This window comes from Triticum urartu, chromosome 6 (assembly GCF_003073215.2).
Source record: "Triticum urartu cultivar G1812 chromosome 6, Tu2.1, whole genome shotgun sequence".
Taxonomy (NCBI): Eukaryota; Viridiplantae; Streptophyta; class Magnoliopsida; order Poales; family Poaceae; genus Triticum; species Triticum urartu.
The window spans coordinates 91,228,502-91,244,551 of NC_053027.1; positions in this window are offsets into that span (position 1 = coordinate 91,228,502).

Genomic DNA, 16,050 nt, shown 5'->3' on the forward strand with positions numbered 1-16,050 from the left:
GAGCTGAAGCCAGATTTTTTTACACTATTTTTCTATCTGCTCACCGACGCCGGGCACATGCGCTAAACCAGCAAATAAACCATTTTTTTTCTTCATTGCGTGGAGTTTTACGAGAAATGGTTTGTTCACGGTTCGATCTGCCTATTTGAAGGAATGGAACCAACAACATGGAAAGAAATTGCAGTACATAAACGGCATGGGTAGAATCAATGTCAACCCTATTCAGGAGAAGATTTGGAAATTGTCTTGTTCGGCAAAGGTAAAAATCTTTATTTGGCGTACATTGCATGATATCCTCCCATGTCGTGTTACACTAGCCAATAGACACATGAAGGTCTCGCCTATATGCCCCTCATGCACGAATGAACCGGAAGACATGAAACACGTATTGTTCCTCTGTCAGAAGGCAAAAGAGGTTTGGAACAAACTGGGATGGACAGGGTGATTAAAGAAGCATGTGTTATTGATAGGGCAGGAGAAGCAATCCTAGAATTTTTACTTCTGAAGCCAGATAATGAAATAGCTACTCTAGAAATCCAGAATGTACGTGAACTAATAGCTATAACCGCTTGGTATTTATAGTGGGATAGACGTAGGCAGGTTCATGAAGGTAAGGCTCAAAACACACAACAATCATTCATGGGGATTAGGGAATAACAACAAACTATGTAAATGCCCATTTCCCTAATACATCTATTAAAAAAGGAGGATGGAGCAAACCTCCTGTGGGACTTGTTAAGCTAAATGTTGATGCTTCGTTTGATCATGATCGGCTTAGTGGTACAGCTAGGGCTGTTCTCAAAGATGATAAAGGAAGATTTATTGCTGGCGGAAACTGGAAGTTTGACTGGTGTGCGGATGTTCTGACAGCGAAAATTTTGGCCCTAAGGTTTGGTTTATTACTTGCACAGAGGGCGGGATGTAATCGCCTTCATGTCAACTCAGACAATATTGAAGTCATCAACACAATGAAGAATGGAGGACAATCAGCGGGAGCGGCGGCGGCGGTTTTCGATGATTGCTATTTTTTGGCATGTGATTTTCCTCTTACTAGGTTTGAACATTGTAATAGGGAGGCAAATAAGGTAGCTTATGAACTAGCCAGATTAGCAAAAACTTCCGTGACAAATGACTATTTTGAGGAGCCCACGAATGAAATTGTACCTCTTCTTATGGACGATGTAACTGTTATTTGCAATTAATAAAGCTAATGGTTTATTTAAAAAAAACCATTTTTTTCCTGGCCAATGCTAGGTGCCGGCGCGCCGGCCCAAGTTTCGGCCGGTCCGCTGCTGAGCATTGGATCCGTACGAAATCAACGGTTTACGTATAGCAATGACTGAGTCGTCTTCTTCCTTCCGTGCTCGTCACCAGCACTCGCGCCTGTGCTTGCCGGCCACCCCCGCCCCGCCCAGCGCTCGCCCCCGTGCTCGCCGGCACCCTGCGTCGCCCGCGCTCGCTGGCCACCCCGCGCTGTCCACGCTTGCTCGCGCCTGTGCTCGCCGGCTACCCTCGCGCCGCCCAGCGCTCACGCCCGCGCTCGCCGGCCACCCTGCGCCGCCCGTGCTTGCTCGCACCCGTGCTCGTCGGGCACCCCCGCGCCGTCCGCACTTGCTGGCCACCCCCGCCCGTAGCTAATCGCCGTCAAGCTTGCAGGTCCACCATGAAAAAGGATGTAGCAAAAATCCTCGACGGACGTAACAAAAACTACAACTGTTATAACAAAAAAATGGTCGCCGCCGTCAGTCACGGGATGCAGCTTGGGCGTGAATGAATGTAGCAAAATCTGTAGCGGGTTCCAGCAAAATTGCCGCCGGTACCAGCAAGAAAGAAAAGGGGTTGCAACACTAGTGTTCTAGCAAAAAAAGTCTTCTCCTTCCTCAGGCGATATTCTCAAGCACGAAGCACCTTACCTGGTCGCCTCTCATGACGGTTCCAGCAAAAACTACAACGGTTGCAACTTGGTGCGTACCCGCTTCCAGCAAAAATCCAAGCCGCTTCCTGCAATTCTTCATGATGATTCCAACAAAACTCCATAGCGGTTGCAGCCAAAAACCTCGCCGTCGTAGCAATTTGAATTGTCGGTTCCAACATTCTACCACCACCGGCTCCAGTAAACTCGATGGGTCGGCTGCAGCAAAACTCGAGTCTCCGGTGACAACAACTTGTTTTGGGATCACCACCGACTGCCGCTCTCACTGGCCGCCGTTGTAGCATGGTCGCCGCCGGTTGTAGCACCCCACTCCGTGCCGCAAGCTGTAGCAAAAACGTCAACGGAACTCGTCGCCACGCTTGAAGCACCATGGCCTTGTGAATGGATGTAGCAAAAACACGTCGCCAGTAGTAGCAAACAAACGAGGCTGTTGCAACAAAAATGTCGTCCTCGTCGTCGCCAGGCACATCTCGATCAGTAAAAAAGCGCCATGGCCTCATGAAATGGATGTAGCAAAACACACAGACGGTAGTAGCAAAAAAATGACACGGTTGTAGCAAAAATGGCCTCCGTTGCAAAACCAGAAGACGGTTGTAGCAAAAAACTTCGCCGGTAGTAGCAAAAACCGATTACGGTTGCAGCAAATCGCCGTCGCCGCCGTCGTGAGGTTCAGCTCCACCTTGATGGATGTAGCAAAAATCTTCGTCGGTAGTAGCAAAAACCAACTATGGTTGAAACTTTAATATGTATTGTTGAAACATTTCTGTCAATAGTTGCAATTCTTTTTCACTTGCGGGGGTGTCAGCTGCAGCTCCGGCCATCGCTCGTCGCACCGCTTGGCTTGCAGCTCGCAACATCTGGTCCTGGCCCCCGTCACGCTCGACCATGGCGACAGGCGCAGGGCACGAGGGCGCTTCCATGGCGACGAGGTTGCAGCAAAAAGGGCATGGGATTGGGGTCCTGTGCTGGTTTGCACCGGTCGCAAGGGCGCGCACGGCTGCACACGAGGCTGTTGGTGCTCGCCGGGGAAAGAGGATGGTAGGTGGTCGGTTGAGATGGAAGCAAGAAGATAAGACAAAAAGAAAAGAAAAACACAGAAGACGAAGGATAGACGCACGATCCCTGTGGGTTGACCGAGCGCACGCGACGCGACCGGCCGAATCGTTCGGCCGGTGCGCCATTCTGAAACGTTTCCCTTTTTCCTTTGCTAGCGCAACTTGGGATTTGTTCCTCTGCCACTAGTAGCTCCCATCCCATCACTTGGGTGCTCCCATGTCTTAAAAAACAATTTCGAATATTTCAAAACAATTCAAATACATTACAAATGTTCAAAAGACGTGTCTAGGACCTCTAGAAAAATTCAAACTCAAACTCAAAATACATATTGAGAACAAAATATGAAAATTGCTTTTGGAGGCCGAGCTCCATGGAGGCCCTCATCTGCAATTTTTAAAATTCATATTTCTAAGTTTCAAAAGAAATTGGAAAAAAATACAGGCGTAATGGAGGCATAACACACATGTATATAAATTTTCAGAACAAAATACGTTGAAACGAGGGTTGTGAAAAAACAATTGAGCCGTTTTAGGACATGATACTATTCATCATTAAAGTCCATGAATTTGTTTTTTCTGTACAGGTCGCATTTCAAGATATTTCATCCTGAATTTTTACACACATATACATCACATCCTTGTATATTTGTACCGTTTTCTTGAAACTGAAAAGTTTAAATTTTGAATTTTTCAAACATTTTGGCCTCCATGGAGTCCGAGCTCCAAAATGCCCCACTCAAAAAAAATGCATATTTGAAGATTTAATCTTTTGGATTGTAAACACATGTCTGGGTAATATTCACAAAAAATCAGATTTTTTTGAAAAGGACAAAATTGCTAGCCTTGGGAGCAGGGGAGCGCATGGAGAGTTCAGTCTATCGGCACTTCATCGGACCTGCTAGATCTTTTAGGAGTCAATGGCCTTCTAAGGCTTCAGCTTTGTACGGTGATGAAAACGCTGTCTTTCTGACCTCGTCCACCTCCATGCCGCGCCAGCCCCAAAGCTCGCGTTTTCTCGGCGACGCCCGGTGCCTCCCATTTCGGTGGAATGTGCAGCCCCACCCTCCTCTTGCGGTCGTGGTCTCAACCAGCGGATTGACCCCCTAATCTCTAGACCCTGAACCAGCGGCATTGGGATTGCTCGGTCCTAGGCCAGGGCAAAAGCTCCGCTTGGCTTACCGATGCTGGCACCAGCGATACTCGTGGGTGTCGTTTCCCTTCCTGGAGGCGCTGCCATGACCTTTATCCGTGTCCCTCTTCGAGCATCGAAGGAAACCCTTGGTCTGGTTCTTCGAATCGGATGGCGGCGACGTCATGACGTCGCTCCCCTTCTTGAAGGCGCCATCTTGCCTGCTCGCGGCATCTCCGGTGTTGGCTCTGGAGATGTTCGACGCCTTGCTAGTTCGGCCCACACCTCTATGTCCTAGGCTCGGTGGGTTTAGCTGTGTGTATTTTTATTCTTCTCTGTTCGGGCTGAGCACCCCTTGTCTCTCTGCTCTGGGCACCATGCCCACGCCTTCTCATGCATGCCGTTCGTGCCATGTGTTGTACATGTACTCATGTTGTTTCCTTCTATCAATGAATGATACACAAGCTTTGCGTATTCGTGAAAAAGATATATCCTTTATGTATACACCGCCCTTTACTTATCTTTGTACATTTTCTTGTGTCACATAATGTAAATGTGTGCACTATGGCGTATTTTTCAAAAAGAAATGAAATGTGTAGTATTTTTCATGTAATAGTATATAGGCTCACATGGCAATGACATATTTCAGTTCACGCATTTGCTAGTATAACCTTACTAAAGAGGGAGTCATTTTCATTGTTATACGCATGTTAAAATTAGGTTTCCTTGCCTAGGACTTGATCTTGGTACTAATCCAGGATCCATTTATTTATGGTTGGCATTTGATAACAAAGATCCTCGTTTGTGTTTCAAATCATTTTATTTTATTAATAAAGTTGGATCTTTTGGAAAAGTAGTATCGATTTGCCTCGCGGATTTTCGAAGTAATTTTCCTTCTAACAATAGGGCATGATTTTATTTGATTTTGAGAAGGAAGCTACTATAGCATATATATGGTGGAGAATTACATTTGTTCTTCGTGAAACCGCGTTCAAATCAAGGCCGGATCTTGATCTTACGCCAATCATGATCGTATTGAACATAGAAAAAGAAGAACACACGATCATTGCGTGTGGAATCTCGGACGCGAGATCCAATCAGTATACGTGCGATGGCCCATGCATGCACGTGCAGCGGCGCCTGCAGAAATTACAAAATGACAAGCCGCTACGGGCTTGAAGGCAAGCATTCCCGTAGGCCCTTTCTAGATAGGTTCTCGATCATGGATCTGCCGCAGATCAGTGGCTGGGATTCTGATTTCATTTTCACATGCCACCGTTTCGATGCTGCAGTTAATCCTATTGAGGGCCAGATGGCACTGGAAGCTCCCGGGATATCTTTTTTTTCCGAGAGCACATCAAAGGCGTGTCTTAATTTTATAGAAGAGAGAAATGACAATGTACAAGAAGCTGACAAGTAAATGCGAACATCCACTGTCAGTGACATCCCTTTACAACCAACAGAAAATACTAAAGCCTACTCTCTCACGAAACGCGATAAACCACCAACACCTACGCCGGCCGTCCTCCACTCTTGAACTTCCCGCAAGACCAAGTCAACCAAATCTAAAGGCATCTTCTGTTGCTGCACCCTGTTAAAAACACGGGCATTCCTTTGCTTCCAAAGCGCCCAAGCGATCACGATGATCAGAGTGTTGAAACCGCATTTGTAGGCTCTTTGGTAGTCTCTCCTCGCCTTCAACCAACACTTCAAAAAAGAATCGTCCATCATAGACCTCCTAGTGGTCAAGCGGAGCGCCTCAAAGCACTCATGTTACACTTCCTGCGCGTACACACATCGAACCAGAATATGCTCAGCCTCGTCCATGGCTTGAAGGCACGTGTTGCAGACTGATGGTTGGTCCTGTAGGCCATGTTTTGCTCTCCGGTCCGAAGTCCAAATCCGATACTGCACGGCGAGCCAAACAAAGATCTTGCATTTTGGAAGCGCCCAGCTGCACCAGATGCAAGAGGCGTAGGGGACTTTGTGAATACCTTGGCATAGACGGAGATAAGAGGATTTAGCTGAGTAAGCACCCGATGGATCTGCTGGCCAGGAGAAGACATCTTGCGAGGCAGGGTCTCGCTCCACTGTACTAAGCGCTAGGTTCAAGTGAACCAGCTGCATGTGTCCCACGAAAGTGAGGTCGCCAGAGATGTCTTGCAGCCACCGCGCGTTAGTCAAGCCCTCACTGACCGTGCGCCTATTGCGTGTGCGCGTGTCCACCAAAGCATGGATGAGAGGAACGATATCCGCCACCGCAAAGCCATGCACCCATCTGTCTCTCCAAAAAATAACTCTAGTGCCATCCCCAACGTCGATCTTGACCAAACTATCAAACACCGCCCGAGCATCCTTGTCCACTGCCATAGCGAGCCCCTGCCACGGCCTAGCCGGATCCGTCCGCTTTAGCCATTCCTATCTAACTCTGAGTGCCAAACCTTGCAACCTGAGATTGTGCACCCCGAGGCCTCCCAGACAAGTAGGTCTACAAACTATGTTCCACGCCACAAGGCACTGTCCTCCGTTTACCTTCTCTTTGCCTGCCTAGAAGAACGCTCTCATCCATTGTTCCAGCTCTTTGAAGACCCAGTACGGCGCATCCGTAATCATGAAGTGATGGATAGGCTTAGCCGCGATCACGGATTTGACCAAAGTGAGGCGTCCTGATCTTTGTAGGTGACCTCTTTGCCATGCTGGGGCACACCGCTTCACATGGTCTAGCATCGGCTGCCACTCCGCACGACTAAGTTGGTGGATGGACAACTGCAGCCCCAAGTATTTGCAGGGGAAGCTTCCCAGATTACATTGGAGCAAGTTATTAACACAATTCCTGTCTAGCTCATCCCCGTGAATCATGATAGTGGATGATTTCTGATAGTTCACCCAAAGACCAGAGGCGTTGCCAAAAGCATGCATGGCAGTCCGAACAAATGAGAGATCCGAGGCGGTGGGTTTGACGAAAAGCGCTACATCATCCGCGTAGACCGATAAGCTCTGCTCAACGGCTATCCCTGTGAAAGGGATAATCATGCCCATGACAGAGGCCTTGATCATGATCCTCGATAGCACATCCATGGCAATGATGAACATGAGTGGAGAAATGGGGCCACCTTGCCGAAGCCCTTGTGCGTGAATGAAACTTTTTCCCGGCGCTCCATTGACGATCACCCTAGTAGACGCCGTATTGAGTAATATGGCAATCCAGGCCAGCCATTTTTGCCCAAATCTTTTGCTACGCAGGACCTCAAATAGAAACGGCCATGCGATGTAGTCGAAGGCTCTGGAGATGTCCAATTTCAAGAACACTCCCGCCTCTTTATGGGAATGGATCTTCCTTGCCACTTGTCTGACAAGACGGAAGTTATCGTGCAGGTGCCTCCCACAAATGAAGGCAGATTGATTAGTTGTGACTATCTCCTTCATTCTTCTCCTGACGCGATTGGCCAGCATATTGGCAAATAACTTAGCTGCGCCGCGAGGCAAACTGATGGGCCGATAATCACCCACCGTATCTGCCTCGGGCTTCTTTGGGATGAGAACTATGTGCGCGCGATTTAGCCTCCCAAAACCCCTTCTGTCCTCCACATAGAGCTTCATGATCATAGCCATGACATCATGTTTAATGATGGGCCAGGCCTTTTGGTAGAAGAACACGTTAAAACCGTCCGGACCTGGCGCGCGATCCGCCGGTAGTTCCTTGATCGTGTTCCACACTTCCTCCTCCGTAAAGATCGTCTCCAGATCTGACAGGTCGTAAGTTTCCATGTCCAGGAAGTTAAGGTCGATATCAGCCTCCCTAGCCGACACACGGCCCAACAAGAGCTTGTAGGCCTCGGAGAAGATCTGCTCCTTCCTTTCTTGCTCTAATATGAGCTCGCCGTTATGTCTCAGGTGCGGTATGAAGTTTTTTGACCTCCGTCCGTTCGCCACTGCTTGAAATAGTTTTGTATTAGCATCACCCCCACGGATCCAACGCAATCGCGACCGCTGACGCTGAATGGTGCGCAAGAGGGAAGCCAAACCAAGGAGTGCAAGCTTGAGAGTCCTCCTAAGCCAAGCTTCTTGCACAGAAAGCACGCGGTTCTCCATGGCCCGATCGAATATGAGAATGATGTAGTTGGCTATGGCAATCGGAAGTTTGATGTTCCCCGTCTTCTTCTGGCCCCACACCTGTAAAGTTGATCCGATGTTTCTCAGCAAAGCATCAAATCGCTTGAAAGGGTCAACAATGCTCTCGTCGCACTGACAAGCCTCACACACCTCTTGCTCAAATCCATCAAGTTTGGTCCAAAATATCTCAAAGCGAAACCTTCTCTTCGGGCAGAAAGGGGCGGAAGTGGTCAGGTGGAGAGGCGCGTGATCGGATATGTTGGCAGATAGGGCTTGAAGAAGAACATCCGGGTAGAGCAACTCCCAGTCCACCGAAACCAGGGCACGATCGATTTTAGTCAAAACAGACACCTCCCTTTTGTTAGACCACGTGAACCGTCTGCCATGCATATAAATCTCCTTCAGCTCGCTTTGATCTACAAACTCCTTAAACCTCCTCATGGTGCGCCTATTAAGGTTGTTGTTACTTTTTTCCTTCGCTCGCAAGATCATGTTGAAGTCGCCTAGCAACAGCCATGGCCCCGGGCAGGTAGCACATCTGCTGTATAGATGAGATAGAAATTGGGCCTTCAAGTCTTCGCCCAGTGGTCCATAAACCACCGTAAGCCACCAGTTCGCCCCATCCTTAGTCCGCACCTGCCCAGTTAAGAAGTTGGTGTCGCGGACTATGTTGTCCACGTCGATGATCGAGTTGTCCCACCCTAACAAAATGCCACCTCGAGTTTCCGACGCCGGTAAGCAAGCAAATCCATCAAAGGATGGGCCAATGCATTGCAATGCTATGAATGGATCGATTACATCTAGTTTCGTCTCTTGCAAACACACAACGTTAACTTTTGCCCCCACTACAAAGTCTCTAACCTCGTTCCTCTTGGCTGGGTTGTTCAATCCCCTCACGTTCCAACACAACAGTTGTGGGTTCCAATCCATGGAGAGAATTGGCATCCGACAACCACAACAAGCCGTCAAGCCTCGCCCACCACCACAGGCATGCTTGTCCCCATCTTGTGTGGAGGTGGCACCTCCTTGCCAAACAGAGCCGTGATGACACGGATGTGCTACTCGTGCAAGGGGTAGTCAAATTTTTTGGCCAGCTCTGCGATGTTGTCCCCGTTTCCTTCCAAATCCTACAGAACGAGCCCAAGAGCGCGCATGAGCACGTTCTCAGCTTGTGTCGCCTTGGACGACTTGCTCGCTGGGGCACGCTTGGAGCTCCTGGTAGCGCTCCATTGTGTGTATGGTTCGGCCTCGGGCGTAAGCGATGAATGGACTTCCATGAGAAGCGGGGGCGCCAACTTACGCACGAGGGCATTGCAAAACCACTTGAGTTTTCCGAACGCCACCGCCTCCTGTGGGTTCATGCCACCCGTGCATGCAGGGATCCCTGTTTGCATGCCCTCCTCCATGTTCAGAATTTCGCTCGTGTCACCAGATTCCTAGGCGACTGCCACTGACCAACCGACCACAATTCTGCCGACTCGGGAGATAATTCCTCAATCATTGGTGGGGCCCATTGGAAGATACCCTCATCCTCCTGGGGACCCGCCACGCCCGTCGCGATGCTATCACGCGGCCTCTCCATTATGGTGCCCACGGGAACTGTGTCCACATGATTCCCACCAACCGGATCCTCTGAGGAGACCAACAGTTGTCCCCTAGTGTGGCCCTCCGTGTCGACGACACCCTGCACCAAGCCCGGACTAACTGTGCCTGTAATCCCATCTGCCTTCTCCGGATTGCCGTTGATAGGCTATGTAACTGCACGATCTTGCGGGCCCTCCTTCCGCCCAACTGCCACCACATCTCTTTCCCAACCGCCTGCAGAAGGATTGGTCCACCAGTATCTTGCCTAGGAGACTGAACCACCAAAGCATCCACAACCTAAGCAGCAGCCTGCTGCAGGACCGGGGGCTACCGCCCAACGACACCGGCGCGCTGCGGATTTGAAATTTGAACCACTCCACACGCAGGTTGAGCCGCTCGCTCGGACGAAGCCCCAACCAGTCAAAAGCAGAAGTACGACCCATCAGCCTGTCCCGAACTGCTGACGCGAGGCCGCGCCCACTATTGTGATGAATCGGCCCCATTGGAGGAATCTGCCAGCTCGTTGCCGAGATGGCTCTCACCCGATCACCGCCTGCACTCCGGCCAACCGCCACGCCGCCCTGACCATCCGCGTTATCTCCCCTCCGATTCCTCACACCAAACTGCCAATCATAGCGTGTCGAGTGGGGGCCACCGCCCATGTCCAGGTTAGAGTCTGGTTAGCCACTGTCCGAAGAGCCACCGAGGAACCATGGCTCTTCTCCCTCAGGAAACAAGGTCACCGAATCCAGGTGAATCAAGATCTTGTACTGCGGGGTCTTGGGCTCGAACACATCGCGATTGTCGGGGGTTTGGTGCGACATATGCCAACGGATGGCTTATCATGGTGGGGGTGAGTAGAACGTCGCCGGTGCCTGGAAACGGGATGAGGCGAAGACATGCACGCCGGCGAATCTTACCCAGCTTCGGGGCTCTCCGGGGAGATAATACCCCTACTGCTGCTCTGCGGGGTCTCCGCATGATCACTATAGTCAAAGGTTTACACGGTTGCTCCTTGAGCTATGTATGGTGGTAGGAGAGGGCAAGGCTAGCTCTCTCCCTCTGTCTGGTGAGATATAGAACTACTGGGATCCAACCCTTTGCATGGGTGCCCTGGGGGGTTTATATAGGCCTACCCCCCAGGGGTACAATGGTAATGTGACTGGGCACGGGCCCAGCCGTCAGTGTCTCCGACCTCTGACTTCCCCGCCGACTGCTGGGGCCCGCTGACTGGTGGGCCCCGCCGACTGGTCTGGTATGGAGCCGACAGGCCGCGTCCGCCGCGGGCGGGTCTTGCCGGCTGCTGATTACTGTAGCCGTGCTCCTGATGATGCAAGCTTGGTCATGGGGTCGTGGCAACAGCCCCGCTGCCTGGCGGGCGATCACTGTGTCCACTCCCCATCTCTTCTTGATTAATGGCGTGTGGGCCCGGGGGAGGGCTCGGCCGACTCCCCCGGGCCGACTCCCGTTGGGTCCGACTGGCGGTGCTCCCGTCGTCTCCCGAGGTCTCGCTGGCTGGTGGGCCCTGCTGCCTCCAGGCCATACAGACAAGTCGTCGTGGGCGTAGGACCAGGTACAGTGGTGCTGATGTCAGGGCCGGCTGGGCAACAGTGCGACGCCGCGGGGAGATCTTCCCAAGTACGGCGCGCTGTAGCCATGCCTGCCCTTGGTAAGGGGCGGGGAGTGGGCCTCATTGTAGCCACGCCCCTACCCCGTCCCCCTCGATGAGGTCATGGTTTGTTGGAGTCGCCGGCCGACTCCCCAAAGCCGGCTTCTCTGGAAGTCGTCCCTGGGACTCGGCCGTGAGCGGGCAGTCGGCCGCCTTGCCGTAGACTCCCCAGGAGGCGGCTCTTCGCCCTGTGGTCTTGAGGGGCGCTGCCTGCCCCGATGTCTTGAAAGGTCATGGGGCTCGGGTTGGCCTACCCGTGGCCCATTACTCCGACAGTAGTCCCCGAAGCTGGTGAGGCGCCGCGGACGATCGGCCGAGAAGTCTCAGCAGTTTCTCTTTCCGGGTGCAACACATGGTCTTGATTGACTTCCGCCGGGCTGACTGGAAGGAGTCGGACTCGCCCCACTCGGACTCACTCAATTCTGACTTGCTCAGTAGTTCGAACGTCGCAGCGGGATTTCAAGTGGCGTGCTAGCTAAGCTTCCAGGCCGCCGCCCATTCCTGGCCTGTCACATGAGGGTACGTGGCCAGGCCACTCTGCCATCCCACGCGCGCGACGGGACAGGCCCATAGGTGGGGCCCGCCACTACCGCGCCTCGGCGCCCGAGCGGATCCGCTGCGGCCCCGGCGGGCGGTTGGGATTCCCGTGAAGTTACTGCACGCGGTAACTTTACGTGGATCGTGGGGGTCGTGGGGCTGCGGGCGCAGTAAATCCCCACGTCCACCCCCTCGGCTTCGCAGCCCATAGGACTATAAGTAGGGGGAAGAGGGGGGCACACGCGCCCCTCCTTCCCACTACCCCTCGCTTCTTCCTCCTCGCAGCTCCTCGCTCTCCTGCTTCCTCTTCTCTTCTCTTCTTCGCCTTGCCGCACACTCAAGCTCCGGCGAACGCCGCGGCGATAGCTTCATGATGAGCTCTTCCTCCGCTGCCGCGCCTCCCCCAGTGCGCTCCGGCACCTGGGACGGCTCCGAGGTCCACGAAGACCATATTGAGTTCCTCCACCGGACCCGTCGCTCCCCGGCGAGGATCGCGTGCAGGTGCGTCTCGCGTCGGAGGGGGAGATTTCCCCCGCCCCGCGGGAGGGCGAGCGGGTCATCTTCCGCTCGCACTGCCTGCGCGGGCTGGGGCTGCCGGCGAGCAGCTTCTTCTGGTCGTTCATGGAGTTTTACGGACTCCAGCCGCACCACCTCACTCCCAACACAGTGGTGCTGCTGTCCGCCTTCGTGGCTCTGTGTGAGGGCTTCCTTGGAGTCCTCCCCACCCTCGAGCTCTGGGGGGAGTTCTTCTTCTCCAAGCTCGGCACCCAGGCCGCGGGTGTGCCGGCTCAGTGCGGCGCATTCATCGCCGTGCGAAGGACAGGAGCCGACAACCACTTCCCCTCCATCTCGCTGCTGAAGTCGGTGAAGATGTGGCAGAGGTCCTACTTCTACGTCAGGAACATCGCCATGAGGGGCGACTGGGTTAATCTGTCGGCTTTCGAAGCCGGCCCACCGGCTGGCAGACTGCCCAACTGGTCGTAGCGGGCCAGGTCGCTGACGCCTGCGGGAGCCGGCGCCATCATGCGACTCCGAGTACTGACGCAGTCGGAGGGTCTGACTGGCCCGGACCTGCTGGCCGCCTTCGTCTCGCGCCGGGTTCTCCCACTCCAAGGCCGCCCTCACCTGATATGCCAGATGAGCGGGGGCCGCGACCCAAGTCGGATGTGCACCAAGGACATGCCTCACGAAGAGGTGGCCCTGATGGTGAACTACCTCTCGGACAGCAGGCTCCCGGAGGACTGGCGATTCGGCAAGGAGCCATACTCCCGCGCCAACCCCCCGCCCGTGGTGAGTCGCCTTTCTTTTCTTTAGATTGTCTTCTTATCGCCGAGTCTTGTTCTAATCAGTCTGCTTTTTGGTTAGAATCCCCTTCTTCACCCACCAGCCGGCACCTCGGGGCCGGCCCGTGAGTTCGCTGCCGATCGGGCGGAGAGCGACGTCAACGACCCCGATCTGGGGGCGGCGACTCTGGAAGACGATGCTGAGGGAGGAGGAGGGACGACAGGCGACTTCAGGCCCTCGGCTACCTTTGCCGACTGGCCTGAAGACGACACCGAGGGAGGAGTCGCCCCTCACCATCGGCCAGGAGCCGGCCAGCCAGGCGCGGGCTCTTCTGCCGCATCGGGCGCTCCAGGCGGCGGGAAGAAGCGCCAGGCTGCACCGACTTTGTTTGGCAGCCGGCCGAAGAAGCCCAAGGGCTCGGCTGCGGCGACCCGGCGGGACGAGGCAGCCGCGAAGGCCATCCGCTTCCGTAAGGAAGTGAAGAAGCCGCCGTTGGTCTCTGCGTAAGTATTCTGACTTCAAAGTTTATTCTTTCTTCGTGTTTTGTCTGAGTCTCTGCTCGCCCTTCTTTCTTCAGGGCTCCCCTCTCTCTTGAGCGGGTCGCCGCCGCCTCCGTCATGGGGTCAGCGGGGACACCCGCCACCACTCGGCGGATAGACCCCGCTGCCGACCTCCGGGAGGCGACGGAGCGGAATGCGCAGGAGAAGCGCAATGAAAAAGAAGCCCTCCGCCTGGAGAAGGCGGAGGCCGACAGGGCGGAGGCCTCCGCCAAGAAAAAACTAGCGGAGGCCGAAGCCGCCGCCGCGGCGAAGCAGCAGGCTGAGGAAGCCGCACGCCGCCAGGCGGCCTTGCTTGTTACCCCGCTGAACTCTGCGCCGCCGCCGCCGGAGTTCACGGGGCAGACTGGAGGAGCCGGCGGTGAGAACCTCGTCGAGGAGAGGGAAGGCGGTGAGCCCTCTACTCCGGGCGCGAACGTTCCGCCGCCGCCTTCGCCGCCGTCTGAAGGCGTGCAAGGCGAGCAGCCAGCGGACCCTCCGGTGCCGCCGACCGAAGAAGAGGCCGTGGCGAGGCTACTCCTCCAGGTCGGCTCGCTAGCGCGCCGTCGTCTGGAGAAGGCGACTTCGGCACCCCGCCCCCTGGAGGCCGGCACCGCCAGTTCCGCGGCTCCAGACGCCGAGGCGACGAGCGCCGCACCTGTTGGGTGGGTGCAGGGAGGCGGCACAGGGCCGCTGAACCGGGCGCTCCTGGACGTCCAGGCGAAGCTCCGCGCTGAGGGCGACGCCCTCCAGAGCTGCACTAAGGTGTTCCTGGCGTCGCGGGCGGCCGTCCGGGTATGTCTTTTCTTTGAGCCTTTGTTTTTTCTTGTTCCTCTCTATGGGGGCGCGCCAGCGCACCCACTGGGTGTAGTCCCCGAGTTTCGGGTCGCCTGCTAAGCAGGCGGCCCGGAACTCCAATTTGATGAACTTCTGGGTACTAACTTTGTCTGAAATGCTTGTTGCAGGACTACCACAACCTCCGCATCACCGCCTTCAACCGTAATGTTGAAGAGTTGGGCAAGCGGACCGCCGATTTGGCGGAGAGCCGGAGTAAGTCCTCCTCCTTTTTCTCTTCTCTATGGGGGCGCGCTAGCGCACCCGCGGGCTGTAGTCCCCGAGATTCGGGCCGACTGCTGAGCAGTCGGGCCGGATCTCCCCGGCGACCTACTTTACCGACGACTGCTGTCTTTCTTTCTTTCCTTCAGGGGCCAACGCTGCTCTTCAACAGCAGCTGAGCGAAGCCAACTCCGCCCTGCTCGCCAAAGGGGAGGAGTGCAGCAAGCTCGCCGCGGAGCGCGATCTACTGACCACTCAGTTGGCAGAGCAGAAGGGGCTGCTCACGAAGTCACAGAGGGAGGCAGAGGAGACGGAGGCCGCCCTCCTGGCCGAGTTCGCGAGCGAGCGCTCTTCCTGGTCTGACAAGGAGGCGATGCTGTCCTCCGGCTTCCACGAGTGAAGACATCGTTGATGGTGAGTCTCTTTGTTTTCTTTCTTTGAGCCGCCGACCTAGGTCGTGCCGACTCCTGGTTTTTGACTTGCTTTTTTGTTTCTTCATGTCTTTTGCAGACTTCTTCCCTGGGCAGTCTCAGGCCGCTATCCAAGCCATCGAGGCCGATCGTGCAAGTCAGAGGGCGGAGGGCGCAGAGATCGCCGCCGATGCCCCCCGAACTCTTGATGAGCACATCTTGAGTATCAAGGCTCGCCTCCAGCCGGCTCACCGGATGCTGCGCCGGCTTCAGCGCGTCGGCGCCCAGGCGATCTCCACCCTTTGGCCGGATATGCAGGCTCCGCACACCCCTAGCCTGACGGCCAACTGGTTGGAGGTCGCGGTTGGTCGCCTCGAGGCCTGGAAGGGCAGTTCGGCCCGGGCTAGAGCGCGCCGGGCCTTGGAGTTCGTCAAGGCATGGTACCCGGGGCTGGATCTAGACCGGTTGGCCACGCTTCGGTCGGAGGCCTAGCCGGAGCTGGCGGCTGCGGAAGACGCCCTCGTCAAGCGTGCTGCGGCAATCGTCGAGTACACCGACACGAGCATCTTCGTCCCCGAGCGGTCTGAAGACGGCGAGGAGGTCCCGCCGGAGTGGTTTGGGATGAATCCAGACTACGGCGAAGACTCGGCGGAGGTGATCGGCTCCAGCGTCGAGGAGGAGGACGAGGCGGAGGATGAGGGCGAGGCGGAGGCACCAGAAGACGGAGCAGACGGCCAGCCTCAG